Source organism: Malurus melanocephalus, unplaced genomic scaffold (genome assembly GCF_030028575.1).
Source record: "Malurus melanocephalus ecotype Western Australia unplaced genomic scaffold, MMel_1.1 scaffold_118, whole genome shotgun sequence".
NCBI classification, from domain to species: Eukaryota; Metazoa; Chordata; class Aves; order Passeriformes; family Maluridae; genus Malurus; species Malurus melanocephalus.
The window spans coordinates 651,363-658,234 of record NW_026623350.1 but is presented as its reverse complement, the minus strand read 5'-3'; positions in this window follow the sequence as shown (position 1 = coordinate 658,234).

Sequence of the window (6,872 nt, the reverse complement as noted above, 5' to 3'; positions counted from 1 at the left end):
AAAGCTTTATGTCTCCTTAAGACTCTACCATATTTGATAGCTCACTGTTAAACACAGAACTAGAAAGCACAAGCCTCTCCCACACAATGAGTTCCTATGGTCTGGTTCTGGAAAGAGGAGAAATGGTGTCTGGAAGGATTTGTGAAATTGTGCGAGGATATAAAACATTCTGTTTCCCAGCTAAAAGACTTTCTGAGTGGGTAACAGATATTACCAGTGCTATCTGTGATGTTGATTTGGCTTCTGCAATTGATTTTATGTCTCCACCTACAAGGACTCAAGCAGCAATAACTGAAATAATAGGAATATGATTAAACATCTCCACTCCCATAATTATCAATCATTAGTCCTTGATAGGAGCTTCAAGGTCAGGTGCTCAGTATGACAAAGCAAACTTTAATCCATTAAATCATTTTGGCTTTCACCTTCAAGGAAGGTCTCTCTCTAGCAGTCAAGGCTTTTTGTTCAGATACTCAAAGAAAGTTTATAATTTTAGATAAAATGCAGCTTTCTCTCTGAAGAACCCACCACACTGAGTAGCTCAGAAAGGAGTGTGCAGACACTGGGAAGGATCCTCAGGGAAGGATCTGTGCAGTGGTCTGGGTTTCTCTGCCCTACAGTGGATCTGGCTATTGCCTGCAAAGCTGGGAGATCTCTGCAGTGAAAGGGAGGTCCTTGTACACAACATATTTTAAAGAAATACAATTACTGCAGGACATGGTCTTCTTTTTCTTTCCATTTACCAGAAGCAAGCTCCAAAGTATCTACACAAACTCTCAGAGAAGCTGATTTTAATCACTCATGACTCATTTATAACTATGAATTAAACTTTCCAACTTTGCAGCATTTATTTTGATTGCATTTTATAATGACAGTTGCCATCCTAGTTACCAAACACTAATTTATGATATAGGTTAATTTAGTGTTATTAATGAACTATCAAAAAGGCAGTGTGACTTATAGTAATGACATTTAGCAAGTCACTAAAATATCTAGAGAAGAAATAAGAACTTCAGAGTATTGCTTCTTTTCCTTTAATGAAAACAGAAAATAACCTCAAACAGAATAGTGAATTTTGTAAGCATATTTCTTCTTTTTTCATCCTCATATATTCCCTCATTCATGAATTTCAATTTTATATTATTTTCCATTCCATTAAAATACCTTAAACAAACAGTTGACAGCATGTGGATTGTCTTTCGGGAACACAGTCCATCAGATTTTCTTCATTTCATGGCAACATTAAAGCAATTAAGGTTTTAATGAGGCTGAAAATTTCCAGCCCAAATAATGTAATGAGTTTGACTATCTTCCAGAACAACTGTGGCACTAATACAGGAATGCATTTAACCATATGCTTGAATTCATAACTGTGTTGTTGGGCAGCAGCTGTCTGCCTCTTAAGTGAGGTGTAAAGCTCACACTTAACATTTGCTGAGTTTGAAGGGTTTATTGCAACATTGCTTTGCCAGTGTGAGAAGTGCAAGTACAATATTGCCATTTTCTCACGTCACATTCTGCTTTCTCAATGTATTTACTCATATCCACAAATTATTCAAATGAGACCTGATCTGTTCCTTATTTTCAGTTTTAAAATACCACTAAGAATTGCACAATATTTCTCAAATGGGAGGTAGATTAGATTCGGTTACTATAAAGAATATGAAAAATTAAACTGTATCAGCACCGTGGACTGAGCTGTGCTGATGGCTGTCAGGACTTCTAATTTTGTATCTGTGGTAAATGAGAACCTTTCATTTCCTCTTCTTTTCAGAAAGGTTTTCCATTCTGATAAAAACAGTATTTGTTTTCCTAAAATGATTTCATACACATTATTTATCTGACTGTGAAATAAACATTCATCTTCAAAAATAAAGAACTAATTAGTTCGGGGCGATTGCCAGATACCAGCAGCATACTTTCCAGAGTTGCAATAGCAAGAATTCTATGAAAATTATTCTACTATTTAGGTAACCATAGCACAGTTGTCTGCAACAAAGATGCTGACCAGCATTTGTCCCAGCTGAGAAAGTAACTTCATGAGCACTATTTTTTTTTTCTGATGGGAAAAAAGAAGTAAAAAGGAAATAAACCACCAAAGAATTCTAATACAAATATAAAGAACAATTAAATGGCAGATCTTAAAACTGTCACATAGACTGCAATTCTGAATGTCAGAGATAAACACAAAATTCCCTGAAATAAGAAAAATATATTTTATTTGAATAGTGATTCTCCATTTCAGATTTATATATTTGATTTAGAATTTAACTATAAACACACACAAAAAATTAAATTAGCTAGGTCCAGTAGCTTTTAAAAACTGTAAATTAATCTTATTTTGCATTATTAAGAATGAGATTAGAATTATTCTTTAACATACTGGATTTTAAAGAACATAGGCCAAATTCATCCTTATAGGAACTCAACAGAACTGAAATTATCAATGATCAAATTAACCCTCTAGAATTTAACAGATAATTCAGTACAAATTAATGTTACACTTTAAATATTAACTTTAGTCCCTTAATTATTTACAGTTTTCGTATATCTTTTCATAGTTACATAAATAGCATACCAATGTGGGGATATATAGTAATTTTAAGAGAAGTTTGACTCAAGATATGTTTTTAGTCCAGTTTGTGTGTTTCCCATAAAGCATAAATATGTTTTTGAAAGGGAAAGGCACTAAAAAATCTCATACTTCTAAAAGTTTCTAGTTTTTAAAAGCCTTTTGGGAAAATATTATACATTCTTCCTATTAATCTATATAGAGAACAAACTTGGGCTCCTAACACAAAGATAAATTCCTTACACATAATTGCTAATTCTACATCATACTACACTACATTATTGCTACATATAATACTAATCCTGACACTCAGTCCAGTTGTAATCTTGCAGTCTTATCTAAATCCAAGAACCAGCCCTAATTTGATACAGAATAAAATCTTCTGCTACCTGGCACCTGGTAGAAACAGACTCCCAACACAAGCATTCTCCTTAATGCCACTTAGATCCCAAGAACTGGATCATGTGCTGTATGTCAGAAAGGGTCACTCTCAACTATAGTGAAAATTCAGCTTTCTTTTTGCAGTTTCATCAGTCGTCTTGAGTTTACTTTCTGTAAGACTAACCTTTGGCTTGGCATAGCATTGGCTGAGAAGCCACTCACACCACAGAAGCTCAGTATGGCAAGGAAAGTTTAGGAGTTATGCTTCAAAAACATCACTATCATCCCTTTTCAAATTAAAAACGCTGGTATTCTATGATTCTAACATCTTTCTTAGACTTACCAATCCTTACAGGTAGAAAATCTTAATGATGAAACTTAGTTATTCATTATTATCTAAAGATTAGGTTTTATCCAGCTTTTTAAGCTCACTAGCTTTCAGTTTACTTATTGCTGTAGATGTTTGTCAAACTATAAACCTAACGTAAACCTCAATACACCATGAGGCCATCTCAGCATGGCAGCTAACTTAGCAAGAAAAGCACTGTTTCACATTATCCAAAACATGGAAACCTGCTGATTTTTATCAAAGAATGGTGGGATCATTAAAGTGGAAAGTGATCTTCATATATAATTTAGTTCTCCTGCTGTGAGCATGGCTATTGTCAAAGCTAGGACAGGTTGCTCAGGTCTTGTTCAGCTGAAGTTTAAAACTCTAAGGCTGGGATTTTGCAACTTTGCCAGGTGGCTGTTTCCAGCTTGCAAACTCTTATAAACTTTTCCCTATATCCAAATAGGTTTTCTCTTGCTTCAGCTTGTGACTGTTGCCTTTTGTCCTTTCTGTTGTGCACCTTCAAGGCAACACTAACAGATTTCATCAGAGAGCTCCACTCGGGTAACACAGGGCAGCAGTTACACTCCTCATCCTCCTCATCTCCAGGCTACACATGGAGAGCTCCCTCTGCTCTTCTTCCTCATTATGATCTAATCATCAGCTTCCTAATCATCCTAATGGCCTTGCAGTGACATGTCTCTGCAGTTGAATGTCTTAAAAGCAGGGGTCCCAATGCAGTTCAAAGATGTGATCAGGGGGAAGAAATCCCTGCTGGCTCTGCTATCACAACTCTGGCTGTTGTTTACCTTCAGGGCACCCGAGGTGATCTCTCTTCTCATTCATGTTCAGTTTGTTGTCTGCCAAAGGCTTTCCTTCAGAGTTGCTGTCGAGCCCTCAGACCCCCTCCTTTACCCATGTCTGGGTGCACCCACCCCAAGTGCAGGGCTGTGCATCATTCTGCATTGAAACCCACAAAGCTCCTGTTGGCCTGACATGGGGATCTCTCTCAACACAGCAAATCAATGTGATGAAAGTCTTTATTGCTTATTTTCTCAAACTTGATCAGGGGATTTTTTGTGTCTGATGATAGCTTTTCACAGCACAATGTAGTCTGGTAAAGCAATAAATACTGGTTTACAAAAATTAGCTCAATTTGTTTTTTTTAAATAAACCATTAATTTTTATTTCTTTCAGAAGTCCAAAACATAGGCAGAATGTAGTGTTGGTCTTAATATTAGGCTTGGCACAACTTTTCAAACAGTCTGTGAACTTGACGTACTAAAAGAGTCTCTCAGGTTGAGAAACCAAGCCATAACCACCTTCTGCACTACCAATTTATGTCCTCCCCATGATGCTTGGTTTTCCTAAAAAGCACAAGAGTCTATGTTGAATTACTCTCCAAAACATAGATATATATTTCACTACACAGTGAATCCTTGCACTTTACATTTACCTTATTCTTTATATTGTCTGAAATGGGATTTCTGATATTACCCTTTTAGTTTATCTTTGTAAACCTCTCTCAAAATATGCTGTTCCTTTTAAAGCTGCTTTCCAAAAGAAGCTTCTTACAGACATTTGCTATCTAAATCAAATTAATTAAATTGAATCTTCTTTTGTAGTAAAGAAAGACAAATAGGGTGAGAAATGCAAATACTAACACATCATGCTTCTCCATGAAAGGCTGTTTTTCCCACTATGCTTTCTAAGAAATTGCATCTGCAATGCAAATGAAAAATAGTCACTATACAAACAAATAGATGATATGCAGCTTTCTTTAACTCTCATTTTTTGATGTTTAAAACATTTCTAAATACCCCATCCTCTTTGTAGAGAGAGACTTTTGAAACATAAGTATCGCATTTTAGAGCCATAGAATTGTTCAGATTTTAGCTACTCATGTCCTATGTCTTTCTTGATGCCAGTGGAATGCACATACTTTGTTTACAATCATAGAGAAAGAAATACTTTCATGATCAGTTTATGTTACTGAGGAATAGATGAAATTTGTAAAAAACAGGTGTTGCAATGAAAAAAGGGATAGCTTCAATTGCATAAGCAACATTATTACTGCAGACTTTAGAATTGCAGAAGTTACTTAGCAAAATATATGGAACTGTGATTACAGACAAAAAAACTGTCTTTCAAAAATTATTCACTTAGAATAAAAAAAAGTTAAAAATTAAAAGGATTAAACTACAATGTGATGTTTATTTACATTGCCACTCCTCCCTACCACAGTTATTACATAAAAGTGAATTCTGAGACCAGTGCTGCATTCAAAATCATGCTATGGGCAGGAAAGAAAACACCTCCAAAGGCCAAGAATTTATTCTTAGTCTGATGAAAATCTCAAGACTAATTACAATACAATAGACAGTTATTGAGATTAGTCTAGTCACAATAATACTACCTGCTACAGTACAAATTATCTGATCAATGCAGAATGGCATTAATAATGGAGTAAAAACTGTTGTACAAAATCTTCCTGGTATCTAGCTGTGCTCTTGGGCTCTGCCATAGGCTTTTGTATGTTTGGTCCTGTCTCTGATGGCAGCAGCACTTCTTCAGAAGGAGAGGGCTGCAGTAACCCATCAGCACCTCATGCCCTTTGCCAGGACAAGTGTGGTGTTCGTGATGGAGTTCCTTCTTTGCTGGAAGGAGGTGTATATGATGTTGATGGTTTCTTCCTCCCCGCTATGAGAACCCTTATCTGGGGCAGTTTTTCAAGCCTGGTCCTGGCAGCTCCTGCCTCATCGCTCTGCAGCTCCATTTTACATTCAAATTTATTATACATGGTGAGCCTTGCACTTTCACCCCTTTTGTTTTTGCCCAGCTCTCAAACTGCACTTCTTTACCAACCACTGGTGACCTCTTTACAGCACTGGGGTCCCCAGTAGGGGGACATCCTCAGTACCCTCTTTTCACTCAGCTCTCACACTCAGCATCCTGTGCTCCCCTTTGCAAGCTCTCTGCTATCGCACTGTGATAATGCTCCTCTGCACTACACCATTCTGTGAGGGTCACAAATAGATCATTACACACAGAATAACTACTTGCTGCTACTGTCTGTAGAAAAATTCTAATTATCTGTCTTTTGCAGATGTCTGTTAGTATATATGATCAATTTAAGAAGTGTGAACTTCTAAAGGAGGTTTTAAAACTCTTCTTAAAGGGAAAATCTGATAATTTGGACACTTCAAGATGTAACTTGTAGGGACTTTGGTACTTCTGGATTTGGTACTTCAATTTCTCTTCTGACCAAAGTAATGCAATAAATGTGAAACAAGTAGATCACGGCAAAGAGCTGAAGAATAGTCGGCACACAGTTATTATTAATATTTCTCTGAATTCCCTTTGTGCTCTGCACTGTCTTAACACTGGAATTTTTTGTGCCTCAAAGAGATTAAATTAGGCTAAGCTTCAACATGTGGATTTTAAAGATAACAGAAGAGGATGGGTAACAGGGCACGCACAGAAAACAAATAATGACGGATAATTACTTCTATTGATAAAATCTGTGAATAGTAACAATGCAATGTAATGCATCTAGATTTTACTAAAGGATTTGATATAATTTCTCAC